Source organism: Neodiprion virginianus, chromosome 3 (assembly GCF_021901495.1).
Source record: "Neodiprion virginianus isolate iyNeoVirg1 chromosome 3, iyNeoVirg1.1, whole genome shotgun sequence".
Taxonomy (NCBI): domain Eukaryota; kingdom Metazoa; phylum Arthropoda; class Insecta; order Hymenoptera; family Diprionidae; genus Neodiprion; species Neodiprion virginianus.
The window spans coordinates 33,652,819-33,677,974 of NC_060879.1; the positions used below are offsets into that span (position 1 = coordinate 33,652,819).

General features: G+C 42.8%; 1 protein-coding gene across 1 annotated transcript in view; it reads left to right on the forward strand.

Moving 5' to 3' along the window:
* Window positions 1-25,156, forward strand: part of LOC124300105 (uncharacterized) — a 77,563-nt gene that overhangs the window by 8,047 nt on the left and 44,360 nt on the right. The window contains exon 2 of the mRNA XM_046753790.1: window positions 22,786-22,887. The gene's annotated coding sequence lies outside the window, so the exon portion shown is untranslated. The remainder of the gene's footprint in view (window positions 1-22,785; window positions 22,888-25,156) is intronic.

The window sequence follows — 25,156 nt, forward strand, 5'->3', positions numbered from 1 at the left end:
AAGGCCGCGAGGTGAATCCTTTCTAGCCAGTTAACTTCATCGGCAGGAATAGCCTCGGAATCATCTTTGTTCGTTTATTTTTCATGCCAATTAACCGATTTGATGCCGCCGAGAATAGCTTATTCGCTAACTATTGTAACACCTGTGCACGTGCCGAGTATTTGCGCATTGCTGAACTCGTTTCGACGTCAACCGTTTTTCCCGCCTCCGACGACACTCGAACGAGAATTTCAACGCGTAACCAAACTCATTTTCATTTCGCGTCTCCGACGTTGGACGGCGAAACCTTCGAGTTTGACGAATTTCTGGCAGGAGTTCGGAATCTTCAATAAACAGCCTCTGATGGAGTTTGGAATTTAATGAGTTGTTTCGACGAAGACCGACGTGCTTGATTGCCAATTTTCACGTACCTACGCTGAAAAGCAGCGGCTTATTTTACTGTTATTGCCATTTTTGTACGGCCTCTTGCTCCGGTTACGTAGAACGCGGATTGTGTGCTGCTGAAACTCGCCGTCTAATCCAGACCTCGAGGTGAACAAAAACGCTCCACGTCATCGCCATTCCTCGACGTTACAACACCGCCGAAAGATATGTTCGATAAATTCCAGTTATTCCTCTTCACTTTCTTGCCGTGCGATTTATGCCGTCTAGGTAAATAAATCTCCGGCGCCGCCCGCGAAAAGGAAGTAAAAAAAATATCAACATTTATGAATAAAATGCCAAAGACGTTGCAAACAGCGGCGTTAGCTTTCCAGGAGGATGAAGAGCAGGAGGAGGAGGAGTAATGACCAGCTGCTGGAATGATTATTGGAAAAGGTATGATAGTGGAAAAATGAATGTTTGTACGCACACGTTTCTTATATTAACAATCAATACCAGTTATCGGCACGTTTGCGGAATTTATCGGTGTCGTTAATCGCTATGGAAACTGTCCAATTTCACATATCAGACATTTTGATGATAATGCTGCTCGAGACGTGACCTCGATGATAATTATCGCGATTAGCTAACATCCGCGGAGTCGGGATGTCGATTAATTACATATCCGCTCGTAGTTGGGTTTCATTAAATTCCGACTAGGCTTCTTTCACGTGGCTCATACTTATCCATCACTTAGGCGCCAAGGCTGCACATTTCAACTTATCGACACCCCATGAATTTCACTCTATCCTCAAATACGCCGCAGGCTTTCGGAGTCGTAACGACGAACGCATCACCGAATCGAATTCGCTCATGGCCGTAATTTTTGGCCCTTAAATGCCGCTTTAACTCCTAATGCCTACTTTACAGCTCTTTACGAGCTGGGAAATTATACATCGTTTAAACAGTCCTAATGAGTAGCTGCTCGGCCATTTATCATCTACTGCTGTATAAAATTGTAGATTGATTGAAATGGACGTAGCGTCCGGTCGCGCAGATGATCAATTGAGGATAAATGAAAAAACCAAGCCGACAAAGGTGTTACCGAGAGATTAATTTTAAATTAACTATTTGGGGAAACAAATTTATGCGATTTCATTCGGACTTTCTTACCTCGATTTTAGAGCGATCGAGTGAAATCCGGCAAAGGAATTTAAACGTGAAATTCGGAACGAATCGACGATCTTGAAGTTCCATCCGTGAACGCGAAGGACGCGAACGATCAAAAAGTCTCGGTGCTGTCTTCGACTCCTTCACCGGGTGTCAAATCCGCACGAAATCCTTGTATCCATTATATTATACGCTCTCGACAACGTCGAGTGAATGCAAAGCGACTCGAACTTGTCGACACCTGGCATACAAAGAACCATAGCATCCATTCGTCACGTCGTTCGGCTAGCCTTAGTGGTATTTTTGAACGTCGATTGACGATCGGCACCTCAAACCATCCCAACAATCAATTAAACATATGCTACTTATTGTCAATACAATACGTCGCTTGGCGTCTGATTCACAGCCACTATAGTAACTTCATCTTCAACGTCACTCATACTCAACAACTTTTTAATGTTGGTTGCCTCTACTTTCGAGATCAATTATATAAAAAAATCAACTTCCACCTCAACTTTTATTATTCACTGGCTCTCGCCGGTTGTTTTTCGTGTGAAGAAAACTGATTTAACTTCCGTTTCGATTACTTTTCGTGGATTCATTCGGTTGTTATCGCAGGAGTTGCCAGTGATTCGAACCCGCGTTTAGACGCATCTTCATTTTCTCGTTTCAAATTTACAAATACCATTAGAAATTCTCACATTCTACGTTTCATTGTCGAGCGATGATTGACAATCGACACTAATCACCCGATAGATCACCTAAAGCTGCAATTCAATTTCAGACAGTACGTCGCAATTTTTGACAAGTTGATTAACTTCATCGTGCGCATTATACATGCAGCAGTTTAATTCCCTGCGTGGCGTTTAACGTTCCGTACGTCACAAGCATCACCCTAATTGACGCTAAGGCGGACACTTGACGCTTGAGCTTTATTCTCTCGAATATTCTTCGTCTGCTTATCATCGAAACCGACTCTAACTTTTGGGTAAGGATTTATCGATTCGTTAATAACCGGAATTGGCAGTGATTTGAAGTCGGAGTATTTTTTTTACCCTGAGACAGTTCTTCCGATGCTGCAGATATAATCGATGCAACGTGAACAGTAATTTATGCTTCTAATTATGGTTTGATAATTTATGCTCCTAAATTGCACAAGCATCGAGAAGCCCTTGCAATTTAAAATACCGACAAATAAATTGCCTTACCGCGTACGTATGCGAGTGTAACGAATAAAGCTCGGTGCTTTTAGAGACACAAGCTCTGCAGGTATCCGTACGATATCTATATGTATTGGTTTCACTTCGAAGTTGTCGAATTGATTTTTACCCGCCCTGTCGTCGCGTGATATTCGAATTTTTGGAATACAACGCCGTCTAGGCAAATTATACATCAATTCGCTGCCTACGTCTGAATTTTCCAAGTGATTATCCGAGTCGTCATTTCGGTATCATTTCGAATTTAGGAAGTAATTCGTAACATTCAGCTGTAGCTGCGTGATACTTGAACAACTGACAAGTGTACAGCTATTTCTGATCGGTCAATAATTGCTTTAGTCTGCCTTTTATTTCTCATCTACAATATTATTTCCCTTATACGCTGAATGGAAAAATTAAATTTTTTTCGTACCAATTAATTTCGCGCAATTAAGCACACGCGCGTGATATCGAAGTCGAGAAACGAAACCAACTGTTTGATAAGAGATTAAATATTATACTTCTGTTTCTATAATGAAGACTAACACGATCCGCCAAACCGCACATTATTATATACTGCCCGTTTATTCTAGTTTAAAATATAATTCCGTCACGTCGCACAACGAACATACATGGGGCAGGTTTAAGCGTTAAATTTATTTGATTCTGATTTGACACTGAAAAAACTACAAAAATTATTTAAACGGGTAAATTATTCATACCTAAAACGTTCTCGTTTCGCAAGAGAAATTCAGTTTTTGTACCGATGTGAAATGACGAGTAATATGGCGAGCCTCCGATTTACGCTGGGTTGATTTTATTCGACGATGACTATAAACTCGTATGTACAAAAAGTTGTGCTTTTGGCCTGGCAATTGCCGCAGGCCACCTTTGTTCCTAAAGAATAATTTTTTCAAAATCATCGCGGACTTCGTACCGTGTCTAAATATTTTTCACCGTGGCCAATCGACCGTTGAATGGTTTGCAGTTTTAATTTTTTTTTTTTTTTTTTCACCCGACCGAGTCTTCGCCTCGGGCTTGTAAAGCACTGGGGCTTTAATTGACTCTCACGAGGCCAAACTTGCTTTTTTCCAGGTTCAGGTATATTTATTCAAATATGTACAGAAATAAGTAGCCCATTATCCATTTGAATCAAGAATCTAGCCTCGTGTGAAGATGAGTCAAATTGTACATACGTGTCAAGAGCGACGCAAGAAAGACAAATCGCTTTAGAGACGCGAAGATCCGTTAAAATTTGAAAGGTTCGTCGGGATAACGGATAAAATACTGGTTTCACGTTTCATCGTTGTTGCTTTTTGTCTCTTTTTTCGCTCAAGTGCAAAACCTGGTTACTGTACTTTTTACGCTTAGGAGTGCGAACGAAATCCCTAAGTCTGCACGTATAACTCGCGTTACACATAGCTCGTCTCGCTAATCGCTTGGATCGCGCTTCTAATGTAGCGGTGCTTTTCGAGACGAAACCGTATCGCGGCTTATGAATAATTCCCGCAGTAATTTGCCCGAGGTTTAGCCTGTACGGACGATCTGTTATTGATAGAATCGATCCAAACTCAAGAATTGCTCGCATAATCTCGCGGTTTATACCGTCCACAATGCAGCTAATGCGAACGTCGATTTAGATAAAATTTCGGATGCAGTTGCTGCTGCGAAAAGGAGCAACGGATTTTTTGCTGCAGTCGGTTAATTCGTCGTTTCGAGTGCAGTTACGATCGATCCGATGAACGGACAACCGCAATATATTATTTCGATAACGTCAATGAAATCCGCAATGAAAATGAAATTCAACGACTCCTTCGAATGCTTTTTCACGAGTTCGCTCACAATACACACCCTACGAGATGAAGTTTCGATATTAATCCTTATCACGTATCGCAGGGATTTTTAGTAGATATCATAACTCTTCAAAGATTTTCGACAAACGTACGATTTATAATAATATCGAGAAAATTTTCAACGCACTATGCAATATATAATAGAAATTTACAGGACGCGATAAATTTTTCGATATTGATTAAACTTTACTCTTCGAAGAGTAATTTTCAGCTTTGCAGACATTCGCCAACTGTCAAGTCGATCGTAACCCTCGATCGTCGTTGAAGTTTGTGAAAAATGAATTGACAGCTTTTAAATTTACGTCATATATCATGCTGATGAAATAAGAAAGCAGTTCTTGGCAATAAAATTTGAAATAACTTCCAAATCTGCGTTTCGATTGATCCCAATTGCAAACGACTGACTCGTATAAATAACGCGATTAACGGGACAGCGGTTAGGTAGCTGCTTCAGATTTTATGGTTCATCACGATTATACGAGTTCATCAAAGTTCTTAATTTGCGTTATGGCCGTAAAGCGTCCTTCCCTCAGCTTAGCTTAATTGCGATAACGATAAATCAGACTAATAAATTTCGACGGGAGTTCGCCCGACTGTCGGAGGAAAAAGACTCTTCGCTGGCTGTCCGTCTTCGTCGTTCTGCTTTCGGTCCGATTCATTCGTTTCCGGTTCCGTTCGCACCTGCTCAGCTTGTATCCAGAACTGCAGATGAAATCGACTCTACGGAATGCAAGACGGTTGATTGCCGTTTTTAGGTTCACTCAACGGCGAAACGATGGACGCTGAAGTGACTTAACCCCGGCCTACTTACGAAAATGAACGTGCAACCGCGTTTGACTTTCCAATGTGAAACTTTTATCGCAAATACTACATCGATACACTTACTCGATGACGACGACGAGTCTTGTGCTTTTTCTCTTGCCCTTGCCTCTCGAATACGATTATTATATTATACATTCCGTGTTATACTTGTATTGTGCGTACGCACCTTCCAGGTTTATTCTGAGTCATGGTCGCGGTATTCCATCGGTGACCGATTAACGTTGTTGCTATTACTTTACGACCGATTTTCAGCCTGTCACAAACCGCGAACAAGTTTCTTCCGTTATTATTCGATGTAGGTAAGCCTGAGAGGAGAATGTAGGTAACCGTCTTACATGCGAATACTAATCCTCAAGTAAATCTTTTCATCGGGCACAACATATCGCAGCCACGTTCCGTTGAAATGTTTTGGAATCGTATATATTCCGTTGGAAATTGACCAAACAGAAATTTTTTTTAACTCGCCATTCTTAATTTAATAATAAGGATCGTTCGCGTTGTTATACAGACATCACCAGCTTGCAAAGACAACTATTCAGCTTTCGAAGTGATTTTCTTATCCCCTTAAAGTGTACGTATATTAATTAGTAATCCTTCCACATGTACGACTTGCGGTAAAAAATTAAATCTAATCCGCAATCTACCCAATATAAATGACAAGGTAATTGTGATTCATTTTCTTATCCACTCGTTTGACCAGGGCGATGATCGTCTGGAGTGAAGAGCACAGATATTCGCATCAGAATACATTCGTAAACCCGGCGAAGTGTAAGTAGCTCGGTGGAATTGTTAAAAATGAATCCAGGATAAGCGGTAGAATTAGCAATCCCCGCGGGAGCAGGATATAAATTTCACCTAGCTTATACTTGCGTTATACGTTTTCACCATTAAATTATATAAGTATAAACATATCTCGTTACGGTGTGGATTTGTGTCGTTTTCACGTTTCAAAATGCAGAGTATACATCGGTAGGAATTTAATTATTCTCCGATTACTCAATGGACGACGTCGATTGTAATACACGGAGAGAGTGGGTTGCTGCCCATTCGTAAATAACAGTCCTTGTTCGTGATAGGTGTATTTTCTGATTAACGGTAAAAGCGTGATTGGATTTTCAGATGAGTACGTGGACCGGTTGATGTTTCCAATAATAACTTGACGCGATTCCTCGGCTTCGCATTTTCCTCGCTTACTCGCCGTGTTACATACGTTGACCGTGCGTCAATAGACGAAGAGAAATTGTGTACCTGACGCGTGTACAATATGCACGCACATCCTTGTTATCCAGTGCATAACATCGGCGGAATACATTATTATACATACGTATACCGCACGCGTCACTGAATCAAACTGTCGGACCATCCGCGGCAAGTTTCCGTTGATTATGTGCAAATAGAACGGAATCATTGTACTATTTACATCAAGTATACTTGTGTAAGCCGACCACAAGAGCGTCGACTGGAGATTCGATCTTCTCGTTTTTTGCTTCTTCAGTTTTTAAAGGTGCGAAATCGATCAGCCGCAAACTTCGTAACGAGTAACGATTAGTCCGTGAGGAAATCGGAGCAGAGATTATACCGATAGAATTTGATGTTCGAAAAATAATTCAAACTGTAGTTTATATTATTCAGGTTTTTATTCAACGAAAGTTATTCATTCGCACAGGAAATTCGTCGATAACTTGTACATGATTCAGCGCCGTACGTACTTATTGAACAATTTGTCAAAGCTTTGTAATTCCATTCCAGTCATTCTATAAGAGTCTAAACGATGGGCTCTCGGAGAAAATAAGCCTCGTCGTTGTTACTTAGAGAATAAGATTCTACCAGACAGGACGTGATTATTTATTATGAAAATTATTCGCCTCCGGGGAAGTTGGTTTGCGTATACCGTAACTCATCCGTGAATCGATTATATCGAATTGTTAGAATACGTAAGATACGAGCTGCCGTAGCTTTGTACGAAAAGAAATATAAATTGAGAAATTAATATTTAGTCTCGGTACGGATCTTACCTAATGTCTTTGTGCATTATATTTATTTGTTTTAAAATCATTTATCGAATGTCCAACGTTTTAGAATTATTTAATCGTTCGTATAGATGGACTGTTGGTGCAGTAACTAATTTTTCTATCGTACCTAATTACGAACTCATTTAATTTGAATGATCACAGCAGATGGAAATATCAGGGAGCCGGTAACCGGTGGAAAGTTCATCGGATGATGAAATTGATGGTGGGGCTTACATTGGGTATCAATTACCTGTTGATACGATATTAAAACAGCGGCGATAATCCGTCGATGAGAATTGATCGTCGATCTTTACACCGCCCGGGGATGCGACGCAAACTTTAGCTTTGGCACGAAATAGAATTAATCGTTGCGACAGCATCGTCGCGCGAATTTAATTCGTTTAATTAACTCCACCATCTCTCATCCCAACGATCACGTTGACTTTCTTATTCTTGGTTCGGAAGGAAAATACGAATTATCTACCGTAATTTTCGAGTGAATTAGTAGAAGTTTACCGTTTCAAATATTGTTTCCGCTAAATAATTCAGTATACGAAACTACAGAGATGCCGTTTTCCGTTCCAGATGTTTCACACCGCACGAAAGTCTTTGTTTGTTTTTTCCTTCTTTATCACTTTCTTACTTTCCCTCTTCTTTTACCTTTACCTTCTGGTTTCTACATTTCCTCGGAATTTCCTCTACGATTCCACCCGTAAGCCGTTCTTCAAAGAGGCCCTCATTCATCATTTATTCTTCAAGAGTTGAAATTGTCAATTATACTCTCAGTTTGCATAAGAATTCAATGAATTCGAGCCGAACCACAATTATACCCGACGTTTAGAATCATTGGAAAAAAAGCTAACGCCAACTACGTAGTCAAATTTTACTCCGCCATCGGTCTCTGAATTATCCACGTAACTTCGCGCGGTATTTGCAAAGCATCAGAGACCATTCGAGGCATGTTTTGCGGAGCGGAACCTTATGCTCGATGGTTTCGTCAACTGAACCTACAAACCGTGAAGCTGTGGAACCTAATCCGACCCAACTAACTAGTCCCACAAACCGAAGTTTCAAGTTCAGTTCGACCTAACCTCTGAGAATTCTCACCGTTAGTACTGAACTCTTTCATCATCGATTAGAAACGGCCGTTGACACTCTGACTTTTAACGAGGCATATTCCTTGTCAAAAAGTAAGACCGACGAGCATTCTTCTTTGCCGTTCGGTTACTTACCTCGATTTCCTCCGAAATAATCTTATCAGTTGCGGAGCAAACTCCACGGGCAAAACTTGGATCCTAATTACTGTTCCCTAATTCTCTGTAACGTGGACGCAGCGGGTTTCTTGGACGAGGAATAAGTTGATGCAGACGTGACGTAGCAGGGAGAGAAAGAGAGAGATTGAGGAAGAGAGTCACGGCAGTGCTGCCCCGTGTTCCCCGAGAGTTCTCAAAGCGTTTCGCCTCTTTTGAGAAACGTAGTGTATCAACTCTGTGGCTGCGTACTACTCGTAGATTTTGCTGGAGGGACGTAGAGACGCTGAATGTACCTACGGGCACATCGTCCCTATAGCTTACAGTTTACTCTCAACTTTGAAGCACCTTCGTTAGAATTTCCTCGAAACTCCGCGGCTATTCGTTAACGCTGTGAGGTATTACTTTCCTTGCAACATTTTTACCCTTTTCAAAAGCTCCTCTTCTAGGCCGCTGCACGGTTGCGCTGCTATGCACCAGCCGAGTCACCTTAACCCTCGGAACGAGATGCCGAGGCGTCGAGTTGCGTCGCGACGCCTTGCACTGCGGACAGGGTTGCTTCAGCCGACTATCCGCGACTCCGTCACTTCTCTGTCCTGAATTCATATACGGTTTGGGATTAATTACGTACACTCGTGACGTATGAATCTTCTCTTCTCGAAGTCTTGAACCTGTCGCAATTCTTCTTGTGCACCTTTGGTCTTGAAGCGAAGCTGCAACTAGTCACCGTTACTGTACATTCGGAAGGAGGAATTGTCGAGGTCGATTTACGTTCTTGTGCCTAATGCTTTAGAGCAGCCCATTTTAGAGATTAAGGAAAAACCTGATTCAGCGTCGTACAAAGTTGAGACCCTTGTCCACCACCCGCGTGGTGGATTTCAAGCTATTTAATATTTCAGACCCTTCTTCCGGCGAGGATTGCACAAATGTTGCGGAAAACATGTGAGTTATTTCCTTTTGAGGGTATTACATGAGCCTGAAAATTGCTCTGAAAAGTCTGCTTTTTTTTTTTTTTTTTTTTTTTTTTGTTTCAAACTATTCCTTTTATCTTTCTTTCCCTTTCACTGTGCATCTGCGCACGTTGAGCAACTTTACATTAATAGGCCTGAATTCAAAGAAATGCCTTAGCATCGGGATTTAAATATTCAACAGCATTCGAAAGTGAAATCGTTTTAAGTACCGTCGTGATTTAAAATGATGCAAGATTTGATGTAAATTTTTCATTTATCGTCAAATTTCTAAATACCCTTAAGAGCACAAATATTCGGTGTTTATGGATTTACAGATTTAATTTCCACGTCTCGCCGAAGGATACTATATGTAAACTTGATTTCCCCGAATTAAAGACACATACGGTGTTTGACGACCTGATATATCAGTTTACCGGCATTACATAACCATCGCATGAAAGAAGACCGACGCGGAGGTTCGTTATTGGAGAAATATTATTTGGTATTCCCTCGATGTTTTGGAATCGAAATTACGTGGAGAGAGGGAATCGGATATTGGGTGGGAATTAGGGTTACTAGAGGAATTCGGGTGGACGTAACCACAGGGGTTGACGGTAAATCCTTGGCTATCCGCAGCGCAATTTACGCGCTTTGAAACCACGGATCGGGTGGGAAACTTTCCTCGCCAAAAGCTCTCTCAAATATCGAAAGTTGTGTAATTCCCAGAGCGCACAATAGCTACGCCTCTCGTTCTTACGGTGACAACCGAAAACCGATTATCAAGTCGAGGGGAGGCTGCGCACTTCCCTGGTGTACAAATATCGTACATTATACAGGACCTGCATGGCAAGGGTGAACTTTTTCGGAACTATATACTAGAGCCTGTTAAAAGTGTATTTAAGTTGAAAGTTTCGTTACTTTAGATATATAGTTTCGCGTCTTTGTGCAGCGGTATGAAATATCGAGTTTTTCATCACTTTTTAACGAGAAAGAAAAACAATTAAAAAAAAAAAGCATCATCCCGAACTTCTCAGACCCTATAAGTCAGCGATGAGTTTAATAAATCAGAAGGTTTACCCAGTTTCGAATTGGTTATTGATAATTAATGACGTTACGCAGACAGAACCTTGTTATCCTCGGCTTAGAGAACTTTCCGGACGAATAAATATGAAGGCCAACCTCCAATTTCAACGTTTAATATACGAAGCTCAATTTCGCATAGGGCGAGATTGCATTGGTATGTACCAATGAAAAAATATTCCCGTAGAATTGACTTGCGAAAACGTATTTCAATATGTTTCCCCGGGGATGCGGGCGCAGTATATTTGCTCTTCCGGTACCTCTTTCTTTTTTTTCTTTTTTCTCGTTGTCTCTCCCCCTCGGTCTGTAGGTATCAGTTGCCAATAAAAAAAACGAAACTGCCATTTGCCAGCGACCTCTAGGCATTCGTGTCGAGTTGCGATTTAATGAAATTGAAATTTTTTCCTCACTTTTTTTTTTACTCCTGCATGTATACAGCGTTAATCCCCACGAAACGGTGAGACGACTCGGATTCGGCCAGAGTTCGTTTTTTCTCGATAAAATAAATACATCTGAAAATATACTCCTGTATGGAATCACTCGTCAATGACGAAGGCGCAGGTGAATATCGCTTTATCCTTTACACTGTAAAAGTACATGTAGTAGTAAAGCATGGTTATCGGGGAAAAAATACACATCGTAAGTATCCTTCGTTGAACATGGAATATGCCGTTGTATAAAGGCTGATCGGAGATGAATATGCCTACGTTGGAGCTCTTTAAATGCGGAGAAAGGAAGTTTCATCAAGACGCGCAACGCGTGATGGCGGAATGAAAAATCATGTAGGTACAAACAGAAATCGAGTATTGTATAAAACGTATGTTGAACTTGACCGACTCGATTGGAGTTTGATAGTGGAATTGTTTTGATCTTCGTACCGTTCAGAGTGCATCCGTGTTCCAAGGCATACTGTAAATTTTTTTAGTTTTCAGGATCGTCGCGTGACCTTGTCTACGTCCATTGTCACCCGTACCTGATAATTAAATTTTCGTGGTACCGGTTTTCTCTCTCTCTCTCACTCTCTTTCTCTGCAAACAAGGCCCGATAGGACAGCCTGCACTGATTGCGATTCATGCGCGATACATTCACTGTCGAATATCAGTTGCCCGGTATACCAATTAGGATTTCTATTTGACATTTGAATTGATGACGCGTAGTGCGATGTTATTGGTTTTTCAATTATCCAAGTTGTATCACTCCACCGACTCTAGACGACCTTCGGAAGCATGCGTTTCATACGCGTGCGGAGAATGTCGACGCCTATATCATCGTCTACCAATTGAACCCATCGTCAGGCACGTCCGTCCACCGAGTTGAATTGCAGCGTTGCACAACCCGCGGATGATATTCAAGAATGCGGTAGACCTTGATTAGAGAAGCATTATCACTCGTTCGGTTGAACGGTGCAATGCGCTGACTGTGACAAAATGTCATTGCTAATTGCAGCGAAGTAGCTTACAAATTTTCGCTATGTCCAGTTTTACAAATTGAAAATAACACCTAAATCAAACGCGCGGTATCATAATTTCTCATCCTGCAATTAGCGGGCTTGTCTGCGGCTCGATGAAGTCACCGAGGGGATATATTGTATAAAAAGACCAGCTCGTCGAATCGAGGCTTCCACTGAAAGTGCAGTGAAAGAGAAAGGACATTGGTTGATAGCGCTGTGACTGCCGCTGCTGACCTTTCCTTCGAGGAAGGATCGTTCACACTCACAATCAGATGTGTGTGTAGTCTTGACGCGATGACGATACCACGCGAAGGTGCCATGTAGATTCTTCAACGATAAATTTACCTGGCTTATACACAAGGTGGTTTCGTTTCAAAGTAACGATGAAAGTACAAATTGCCGCGATTACAGACTCAATTTGTAAAGGTACCCAGAAAAAAAGATAGAAACTTTAGATAAGGGGGCAATTAGAGAGGAGGAATCACAGGGGAAGTTCATCATTTTATGGTGGAATTCATTCCGTCCGACATTACTCATGCATAGACAGTGAAAGAGCGCGCGATGCGTAACAAGTTTATCGCTACAACTAGGAAATCATTTAGCCATTAATTGATCGAGTAAATAAAAAGTTGGGACGTAAGCCAAGCGGCAGTCGAGCGGAGAATTCGGGCTATTTAGTTCGCTTGGACTTTTGATAACGTGCCCTGATTGCCAGCGGTGGATACGAAGCGTACTGTTTCCCCATGAGAGTCACGGTGCTCTCTTTTCCTCTCGGTCTATCTCTCTCACTCTATTGCTCTTCGGGACGAATGTAATCCCAGCATGTTGGCGATACGTAATTCTGATATCAATGAAAAGGGATTGAATAAATTAATCTCTTCCGCCTGGTCGAACGGCGGATAATTTCCAGATCTCTTCTTGCGATTGCTGGCGGTAAAACGCGCGTGGGTGTCCACGCTGTACAATGTCCTTTGTCACTTCGGAGTTCGTTGTGCTCGAACATTCCACCGGCACTCGCGAATCCACAACTCCTTTAGTCGGAAATAAGCACTGAAACGAGAACCGCGTCTACCAAAGTGATTCGACCGCGAATCTTTCGGTGGAGGTCTCTTACAGGACACTTAACGAACCCACAAGGTCTCGCTCACCAAGTTCAACGACCGCATATCCACAACTACTCGACTCACGTCGGAAGCTGCTCAAATAGAGCGTGCAGGCGATTGACTATTGTCTTCGAGGATTCAAGTCCCGACCTCATTGCCCTCCGGTACGTATTAGAGCTCTCCGAATTCCAGACTGATTGTGAGCTGGTAACGCGCATGTGAGAGATTAGGACGATCGGTAATCCTACGTCACGTTGACACGATTCAACCGCGAAGAACGCGTCGCGTTCATCTTCGCATCGTCTGCTCTGCTCATCTAATCGGCTCTCGTAACGCCCCCGAACACCGAGGGACCGTCATATCATTCGACCGAGCCGAACGTCCAACGACCACTAGGCCTGGTCCTCTTGGGATATTTCTAGGCCAAACGTTTGTCTGTGGTCAGGATGGTTGCCAATTGGACACCGCAACTACCTTGGACCCCGATTTAGACTTTTAACCGGGCTGTACACGGTATAACACGAGGTCGAAGTAAGCAGCGTTAGCCTCGCGAAACATCGGGACGAAATTCATGATTTTGCAATTTTCGGATGACCTTCAAGGAGTTGGCTTTTTTAAAATACGGGTATGTTTGGTTGGGCATGATTTACTTCGTTGCAAAGAACTCTAATGGCGCGAAGTAAAGATATATCCTGAACACGCATCGTTGGACTAAGATTGCTAACTTTAATCACACGATACATCTATCTTATTCAAGCCGGTTCCCCGCACGATGCACTCAACTTTGCAAACCAATCGGAAGGCTCGAATGGTGGGAAATGCGAAAAGTGAATTTACAGAAGCTGAACCCTGACGGTCCGAAGAATTGTTTCGCACACTTTGTTTCCGGGTAAATGTTTGGCCGAGATTGACCGGGGTCAACGTTTCGTATATCATAACTCTTGTGTACTTTACTCGGCCAGTGTAACTTTTCATCAAGTTATCAAAGTTCGCTCCGTATATGTGCTTTACCTAGTTTATATCCAACCTCGTAGGTACGGTCAAAGTTTCAAGCGGCGCGCAGTGTGCTCCGGAATATATCAAAGATACGTGCTCGAAACTTTTTCACTCTGGCAGTCGTATGCATACGCGGCGCCTATGTTGTTCTACGTGGGTTATCTTCGTTTCAATATTTGGTCACCGGGTTCAGCGGTAGGTACATTTCTCGAAAGGAATTCCCACCGCGCAGAATCTGCACAGTTATATATTTCGACAACCCGCACACGGTCGCTTGATTCTACTTATAAGATACCTCGAAGATCGCGAGAGATCTTATATCGCCTTCCTTATTGTATCGATGCAACCTACGTTGTTTCCAATATCGTTTCGACCTGCCATCTCCTCTCTTCGGCAAATCCAGACCGTCGTTTCTACTCGTATCAGGCCGACTGCAGGCTCGATGATCGCTCCGTGTACCTACATCCTGGGAAAAAGTGCAAAGCTGTAAAAATGGAAGGCGAACGAGCGACAGCCGCTGCTCCAGCACCAGCTGCATCGCTCATTGCTTTCCTCCTGGTCCTTCCGGCATCCGTTTAAGTCGACATCCGCACGTGAGATTCCCGGTAGATGTATACCGTAAAACTTATACATCGTCCTCTAGCCACGCCGAGGCGACGTATTTAAGCAGCAATACGTATGCCGGCCCGGTTTGTCTTTGCCTTTATGCAAAACACGCTCGCCCGAGGGCCGCTCTCAATTTCGCAGGGGCTTTGAATTATATTTGAATCTAATCCCCGAGCCCTTCGTCATTCCGGCCTTTTCATTCGGGTGTGGATTTAATCGTGCTTTATCAAGTCGCCGAGCTACTGCCGGACTTTTCCGGTTTCGTATCGAAAGAAAGATTAGAAATCACGCGTACATACGTATACAAGTGTGCCAAGCAATAACCTTACCACGCCGAATAAGTTATGCCGTAAACACACGAATTGTGAAATTTTCGTTTAATGCCTACTTTCGTGCCGATTTTCGTTGGTTGGTTTCGTGTGATCGTCTGTTTCAGGAAGTGTTGTTGGAAATGATTTCGTCGGTTTATTTTTTAAAACAGTCACAGTACAAGCGGCGGGTACTGGTCTTCGTTTCAGAATCAATTATCCGTTCGGAGAAAGCATTACGTGTATAATCAACCGTTGCAGTGCCGAGTGACACGCGACAGTCGTTATTTGAGGTAAATCAACCACGTAACACGTATTATTAGTGTTCAGTTGTGTCCCTGGTGTCACTGAGTAATGACACGGTAATTTCCCGCAAAGCTGCACACGCTACAGAAGTCGAGGTGTTCGACAGAAAAAAAAAAAAAAAAAAGTTTAAAAAAATGGCATATTTATACATTCATTTATTTCCCGCAATCGATTCTTCTCTTGTATATCCGTACGATTATACATATATTCCTTCGCTGGATCAGTATATCTATGGAATTTGCATAGCTATATCTTGCGACTTGTGCCTCGCTCGCTATCTGCTGTCTTCAACTTTCTTAGATATGTATGTACTCATATTCGCGAAATCGCTGCCGTAACGTTAAACCTTTCAACGGATATCCGAGGGGCTTTTGTTACGCGTTACTCGGTTGAATCTTCGTCGTCTTCGCAGTGAGAGGGAGAGAGAGATGACGACGGCGCGAGAGGGGGGGGGGGGGGGGTGGGGGAGGGGAGAAGGGGTGAGAGAGTTTCGAGCTTCTCGAAAATCTCCGGAGCTTGCGATCTAAGTAGGGGAAAATTGAGCCTGTCAAAGTCCCGTCTGCACGCGCCTCGGATACTCTATACCAGCCTCGACATCTTTTCGTCACCATCTTCTTTCGGAGTTGTAGTTGATCCCTATTATAGTTTGAGAAAAAAAAAAAAAAACAAAAAAAAAATTACACTTTATTCGCGAAGAGTGTTCCAGACTGACAAGATTTGAATTCTGAACTGAAATTTACACGTACCTATATCTTCTCGCTCTCTCGAATAGCTACTGGAATTCAAATACTAGCATGAATCGAATAGAACTTTCAGAGTCTGATCGCATTCTTCGTCCTCGGAGGAATATTCACACTCAATCTGAGTCGGAAATCACGTTCTTATTGCTCGACGATTCCTCCGTATGTATAAAGGATAAAATACAGGCACAGCTTTAACGTAGCTGTCTGTAAATAAGTCTTCTGCATTCACCCGACAGTCGCGACGATTGGGCACAGCGATTTTGAATAATTGAGGAGGCGATGGAAATCTTTCTTTCGACGTTCCCCGTTGGCGAGGAAATTAATAAATAAGCGAGTGTAGAGAAAACGCTTTTCCCCGATTTTCGTACGGCGAGAGGAGTCACATACCTTACACCGCGGTGCCGTGAGAAAAACACGTCTGTTCCCACGAGCTTTTCACGTTTCTGGCGGTTGACGCTCGGAGAAATATATTCCGCATGATTGATATTCAAAGACTCGGTCGAGTCCGTTTTTCCATCGAAATACTTGCTTCGTCATTTTCGTAGGAATCAAACCGACGAATAAATACTTAAAATTAATCCGTAAAATTGATGAAAAGTAATCCGACCCTCTGCAGTTGTACAATATTCATGTAATCATGTTTGGTTACGGAGAGGGAGTTTGGTGAGGGTTGAAATCGGAAACTCACAGGCAACGGATTTCTTCCCGTTCACGCGATTCACTGCACCGAATTTATAATTGAATATAATGCATAGGTGTACGATGGGAGCATCGGGTACATCGTATGCATTATTTATACACTCATGTGCGTCTCGGTGCTCGGTTGAAGCTCGGCTGAAGCTCGGCAGTGAGGGCAATTAAGAATTATATTATTCATACCATCCTTTAACCGCGAAGTAAAACGTGAGGCTGAATCCAGCCTGCGGAATATTCACAACACATGCGAGCCCTTTGTCAGCCATTCCCAAAATATCACCCTCGTATACCATTAAGATTCGAGGCGAAACACGAAACGACGTCCACGACCGCCTGGGAGACGCCCAGGGCCATGCCAACTGTATATCGGCAAGCGTAGGGACGTACACCGCACATATAGCTGTAGAAAATTGGCAATATTTGGCCCGGCTCTTCCGTGACGGAAGTTTGATCACGTGACGTGGAGAGGAAAACCGGAGCTGGTCGTCTCACACCGCGGGGAAATTTCGCACACCTCGTAAATCCGTGGTAAAAGTTTCGTGACTCGCGCCGTTTTCGGTATACGATGAATCGCGTTGCGCAAATTTGTTTCGCGCAATTAGTACGGCGAATCGAAACAGGTTTCGTAGAAAGGGCAAGAATTGAATAGTCGGAGTAACGATAGAGTCAAACTTTTCAAAGATGTATCGAAGTGGTAAAAACGCGCAACTTGCTCTTTTACGCAAAATCAATTTTCGAGAATAGCCCCTCTAGAATTGAGGGGAATCGGTTATACGCTTACCGATGTACGGGAGAAATCGCACGACGTGCCTGCAAGGCGGCGAAAAGTTGGTACAGCCCGTCAGCCTTTATCTTATCGCACGTAAAGTTCGTATCGAGTGAAATATGGGGGATGATAAACGACTTATTAAACAAAATACGACTCTCAGGGAATAGTAAATATCCGAGGACCAGATGGCGTCTTCCAATATGCCGGATCCCCGACACTTGTTCCACTTCCGGCGATTCTCCAGGTCGGGTGGCGCCAGCCGAAGCGAATGGATGCCTCGCGGTTCGAGATCCTAAAAGCTGGCCGAGAAACGAAACCGTTCCTGTACGGCCGTACGTAACGCGTATATAGGTATACCTATAACTACGGAATCTAAATTCACGCGGCAGATACCGCGGATGGAGTCGTCGGACCACGGTCACGGATCCCGGGCTGCAACAGCTCCGCTTTCCCAAAGGATCGTTTTACTGTGAAAGTTTTTTACGTGACGCAACTTCCGGCTCCCCATGTTTCCAGTTTCGACCTGCAGGTCGGTCGGTTGGTTGGTTGGTTGGTCAGCCCGGGTTCGGAGCTTCGCGCCGGGTTTCGCTGGGTTTCGTCGGGTCGAGTAAGCTCCGCTGGACCAACGGCGTAGGAAATGAAAAGAGTGAAATAGTTCCTGCAGGGGATTTTAAGATGTTTATTTACTCGGGTTCTAAAAGCTACTTGGGATAATCCTATCCCCCACTGTCTGTCTGCAACCGCCACTAGCAGCTCGGTCAGCCTCTGCTTCCTCCCACTTCGCCGCGGTTCGAAGTGTTTGGGGATAAAAAGCGAACCCTTCTTGTATACGTACGTGCTATAATACGTATACGTCAGTGTATGTATCCCTTGAATCCAACCCGATCTAGATCTAGCGTGGTTTGTATATATGCCCCGCACTCTGTGTGTGCGGGTACTGGAATCAAACCCATTTTTATCGCAGTCGAATTCCTTCCGGTAAATAGAGTAGAGAGGAGTGAGATAAAATAGAATAACGGCCGTCGTGATTTCTTTCTTGTCATCTTCACAAAATATATATATATTTTTTTTTTTTTCTTTTTTTTCGTACATCTTAGTTTTGATATTGCTGATTTTTTAAGCGAACGTCGTTGGCTTCCATTGAAACGTTATTAAAATTTCAGCTAACTGGATTAGGAAAAGCCTTGTCTCTTGTCACCTGCCTGAAGGACCAGGTGCTTTTACTCGCCAACAAACTTGGTCGCGATCTCTCGTTAGGAATTTATGCCGAGAGAGTATTTGGTGTATCTTGTACCAAAACCTTTGCACAGCTCGAAATAATTCGACTGGATATTACTCCGGAAATTTAAGATTAGGTACCGAATTTTCATAACTTCGAGCTTTGTACCTTTCGCGAAGTCTCGTTGTCATCAACATTTCAAATGGGGATCTGGTAGCTTGAGATATTTTAGAGAATAATTCAAGTTCTTGACAACGAATAGACGCTAACTGAGACACTAAACTTCAAAAAAATATGATTGATTTTCGCCGATACGAAACGTAAAGTCAAGACCGTTCAAAAGTTATTGGAACATTTTCACGTCTGTTTTGAAATGTTGGACTTTCGCTTGATTGTAAATCTATAAAGCACATCCGACTCCGTCGCCGAGTCGATAAGGTCGGCGGTATTAGGTATGGCTTTCGAATGGTCCGAGGGAGCTGAAGTTTACCACGATATTGGTTCGACTTGGAGGTAAATTCCGGAATGCGACAGCCATCGAACCTCGGTTTGGTGACTAGCCGGCGTCGTTGCGACGTTCCCGATTCTCTCCCTCGCTGTAAAGTTGATCGTGGATCGTGATTGGCAAACTTCGCCTCATTCCGATTCGAAAACTACCGTGTCCGTGACTTTTTCGATCACACAACGTCGTCCTCATTTTTGAGAAACAATGCGCCACGGCTAGACATTGAGCAAAAGGATAAAATCGGAACGACTGTGTGAGAATTCGCGAGGAATTTTCATTATCGATGATTTGCCTTGAACGTGTCGGGAGAAGAGAAACTGAGAAGAAAAAGGAAAAAGTTCTTTAAAGATAAGAATCCCCCGCCGGCCGGCTGCGAAGCCTCGAACGTTTAAGAAGTGTTTATTGTTTTTCACGGCTGATTGCACACTTCGCAAGTTCTCCTTATCCGGACCTCGGAGCTTTTCTCTTTTCCTTTTCACGACCAACTGACGAGGGTCCTGGGAAAGCGCGGAGCGCCGGTTTCCCTGTCCGACGCTTTTATTGGAGGCACTGACGTGGGCATCAGAGTTCCGCGAAGTGACGCGGGTCTCATGTATTTAACCCAGATCCCGTCCCGATCTCTGTTGGCTGCAGGGTAAATTGATATTGTAACGCAAAGCGTATAAATATAAATTGTTTCAATATTTGCGCTTGTTGTTTCTTTATGTTTTTCCTTTAACTCTTATATATTTTGGGCCACTTATCCCTTGACCGTAGAGTTACAACTGGGAATCTCCTTGTTAGAAGCTAAGCTGAACTTCGGCTTCTCTTTACCTTCCGCTCAGAGAGACGAAGGAAAAATGAAAAATAAATAAAGTAAGATTTTGAAAAAATACGGCTTGCAGAAATTTCAATTGTATAAATATATATATATATATATATATATATATATATATACATTTAGTCTCCCCTTCGGCTCGTCTTTCGCTTCGCAAATATCACCCCGCGACGCTCATTCTAGAATGCCCCGTTTTTTTTATCCTCTGCCTGAGGTCTCGCGTGGCTAGAATTCAACCTCTTAGGCTTACGCGGGGTTTCCTGCCACGATATACTAAAATTGCGAAACGTGATCGTCAACGTCGGACCCTTATTGTGCGGTTCGAAGCCGAGCGAGAGGCTCGCAGAAATTTACTCGGTCCAATCAAAGCGTCCGAAGAATCGAAAATATGGTTGCAAGTGATCTTGAATTTCGAGAAGATATATTTTTTACTGGTTCCACGGTTTCAAATTTGCATCCCCTGACCTTGTCTTACTAACCATTTTTAGAACTCTCAAACTCGCGTTGGATGGGGGAAAAATAGTCCTTTGCACTCGTCCAAGGAGTTCCAAATCCCGCACAATGTTATACCGCGGTTCAAGTAATGGCGCAATGTTCGCGGTAACTTGGATAGCGTGCGTCGGGCAATATATTTCCGTATCACTGAGTCGGGCTCGTGAATAAAAAAGCAGACCGGAGTAAAAAGAAAATCAGTCCTAAATCGACTGCCTCGACTACACGGAGTTTCGAGCGTGGTTGGTCGGTCGGTCGGTCGGCTGGTTGGTTGGTGAGCGAGTATATTGGTGGAGCACTTCGTCCCGCGCAAAGAACCCTTCACGTTGGAAATGAGCCAACCAAAGCCAAAACCAGCGTCCTGTACCTCGTGTGGTTTATAGGACCCCGTATACCCGCGTATACGTGAGTAGGTACAGCGTATCTCGCCTAGACGTCCATTGACCTTCATTCAGGCACAGTTGAAACATGAGCAGTTTCGCGATTCCGCTAAAAGTTTGCCGGTCGGACGTTTTTTTTTTTTTTTGCCTGAAAATCTCGTCCGTTTATCTCTTCGAGCAAAAGAATCGAGTGAAATGATCTCTGAGCTGGAAATATTGTCAAACGGTTGCAATGTATCGTGTGTCGGAATTACAGCATCGCGAAATAAAATGACGCCACGTGACGACGGGTGAGAAAATGTAAGTTTGACTTTGTCGATCTGCAGATTATCGCCGAATTTGAACAAAAATGTGGTTGAAATTTGTAATATCGAATCAACAAAAGATTGAGAGGAGAAATTGGCTCCCGGTCTAATTGGCTGCATTTTCAGTATGTCATAGTACATATTCTCTCGATCGAAAGTTCTCGTAGATACATGTTCCAAAAATCAATAGTTTCCGAGATATAGGCTTCGGAAGGGGGGGTGTATGAATTTTTTGATACCTATGGATTACAAAGCTTCAACGGAGACTTGGAATTTAATATATCACTCGAATACTATACAGCCATTTTCACATTTTCAGAGACTCCGCACACGCGTGATAAACAGGGCAAGTCGATTATTGCTAGAGTCAGAGAATCTCGTTTTTCACGCGAAATCTGACGTTGCGTCTCTTTCCAGTAAACTAGCGAGTTCATGGGTGAAATGAATGCATTGATAGAATCAATCAGAGCTTCGTGCCTATCTTTGAGAAACAGCCGTGCAGTTTTTTGAGTGAATGATTTGATTTCGACTCCCCTTGAAGATTTATAATTCATGAAAATCACGAAATTCATAGATATCAAAAAATTTGCACTCCTTTCTTCCAACACCTGTATCTCGGAAACTACTGATTTTGGGGCTTGTGTCCATGAAAATTTTTGATCATTGAGAATATGTACTATGACATACTGAAAATCCAGCCAATTCGACCGGGAGCCAATTTCTATAAAGATACTGCGGGGTCCTTTATGATGATTTCAGAGGAATCGAGTTTGCAAAATATTATTAGGCTTCGCTTTATCACGGTTTACCACGTTTCAAACAATTCTAAAGTTGAGTTAAAACGATTTTTCTGAAAACCTTACGGGTGCTTTAACGACACGAACTTCAACACTATGTTCACCTGTCGAAATTCATTAAAACCGGTTCGTCGGCACTCTCAATGAACAGAACTAGAGGCAGGAGAAAACACTTGAGTAAAAAAACTCGTTCCAATAAGCTGCTTCTGAAAAAAAAAAAAATAAAAAAAAAAAAAAACGTTCCATGACCCCTTAGACGTGACATTTTACGCAGCTTTCACTTCGACGAACAGCTGACGCATTTCTAAAGCTTCTCCGACCTTTCTACACACTTTGTCTTCTTCTCTAAAATTTCCTGGCTCCTTGTCTGTGGCTGTTCCTAATCATCGGCTACACTCGTTCAGACATTGAAAATTGTTCGTTTAAGCCTCTTCAGAGACGGTGCAAATTTCAAAAGACTAATTACGGCGCAGTATGGACGCTGAATGCGCTCATCAGTCACCTTCTCATCTAAGCACCGTGCGTCGCAATTGTGAAAATAAGAAGCAGCACCCTCCTAAGCTACACCGTAATTTACACTTTCATGGTTTCTCCTTGCAGCCCATTTCGGCGTTTCGGGATGCAGGAGCAGCTGCCGGATCGACTCCCTCGGTTCTCCCTGACTCTCGCCGTTTTCGGATCACCCTGCACCACTCGACACGGGTATGTTTGTTTTGTTTTTTAGTTTTCTGTTTATTTTTGCCAAACTCTACGGACCTCGTATTCTTTTCTACTGCACGTCAACCGAAGGTGCCAAGCGCCTGAAGCGATTCCAATATCATCGTTTCACCGAGAGGTTTGATTTTCATAGGCAAAGTTTTATGGACCCAGAACATGGCAGACTCGGAATCCGTCTGCACTATATTCGCTTCCGTGCACCTGTATTCTGTACACCCATGGGAGACGCGGTGCATGTGCGCTACTATGTACCTAAATACCATGCTAAACGTGTAATATATTATACATAGGTATGTATGAGCCTGCGTGGTGTTATATAGGTGACGTTGCACGCGCCGCTGGTGCAAAATTGAAATGAATTTAATTTCGCGCTCTCGACGATCGCGCGTAACGTACAAAGTATATGCATGTACGTTACATACATACACGCTATATTCCAGTGCGTGTACGTGTATTACATAGACGTAATTATGTCACGAAGAGATCGGATCTTAGTCAGCTCTGGAGTGCTCGCGGTGTAGTTATCGAATCGGTGGCGTCTGGAAGGTTCAATTTTCCTCGAGAGGACGCGGCTTCCGGTAATTGCACTCCCATCATTATTTATCGTGCGGCTGCGATACTGATGTAATTTTAGTTGAACTCGGCTTATTGTCTCGAAACATGAATAAATTCTACGTGAAATCTGCACGTATAATTGATGATTTTATTTTTAGAGCAGATTTTACTGTCCAGCTTCTGCAGAAGCTTGCTAACTGAATACTGAATATTACGTGAAAATTATTCGTCCAACAGAAGAGATAAGAATTACGTCTCGTCAATTCTGCTACACAACGCATTTATCGGGAGGCATCTTTTTACACTTCGACAATTATTATACCGTTTTGCTTTTCAGTCGTTGCATTTAAGGCGGCTCTGGTTTCGTATCCAAAAATTTCACAAATGTCTCGCTCTCTCGTCCCTGACCCAATTTCGGTTGGTATTTAGACATGAACCGATAGAAAGTGTTCGTAGCTTTATAAAAGTTGACGCTACCACACCTTTAACTTATCGAAACATTTCAAAGTTTCAAATTTTTATACGCGCAGAATTTTCAAAATTTTCCGATCTTCAGTATCGTAAATTTAGTTAGTCAAAAAAATTTTCACGGTCGTTTCCATTTCATGTTCGGATCGTAAAATTTTCCGCAATCTAATTTCTTCGTGTTGTCGTTCGTAATAATTTGAGTTATTAATCTTTGTCGTTGTTAAGGGAATCGCTGTCTGTATAGAATTTCGCAATAATTTCGCGGGTCCTGGGAGCGAAGACGTTGAAAAATTACGGTCGGACCGGTGGTTGAGCGTGGAATGCTTCGCATGAGTCTGTCGTCTGGCTACTGGTTGACAATGAGTGGGTACACGGTAATATAAACCTGATTCGTCTTTGCCGTTGCGATGGAATTTTATAAACATATTGTTCGGTAAATTCCATCAAATGTCGGTTGAATTCAACTCGGTAGTTTTTGGCTCACAATCCAATCGTTTTCATCATTCGGTTATTGAACATTCCTGACTGATTTCAGCGAGTTCTTTGTTCGTAGATAATGGTAACGAATATAATGTCGCATATACCGCATATTGACACTGGGACGAACAATATTCGTTTTCGATATTTTTCGGAACATTTTCACCCCCGTTTTATGACGCTCGACTCGCTTGCCGAATGCCGAGAAAATCGACACGGTAATTCAAAATTGTCAAAATTCAAAAGTCAACGTTTCTTAGACGCAAGTGAAATTCTAAACTTGATACGCTTTTTGTGCATCCTGCTTGAAGAATGCTTCGGTCTTTTGTTACATCACGATGCGATGGTCGAATTATGGAAAATGCAACGGCGTGAAACGTTTTGAAAAATTAACGCGTCGTCAGACCGGAAGGCATCTGTCTTAATACAAGTGTTGCCTCTAAAAACCGTCAAAGAGGAGTAGCTGCGCCCTCGAATTTTTTCATCCCTACCGCACGCAATCGTCGCAGCACGAAACCGCAAAACGAGTCACGAAAGCCGGTAGTTCAATTCGTAATGTTAACGCAGCGGAGCCTTCGTGATAAGCCTTTTCGGTGAAAGTTTTTCACGTACAATTTTCCACCAAGAAATGCCTCAAATTTCATACAAGTTTTTTTCTTTTTTCTCTCAAAATTTCCTTTTGTTTCTCTCATTCACCACAAGCCATTCATCTTACGTAGCTGTACATAAAATCGCATTGACGGAAAAAGCGCGC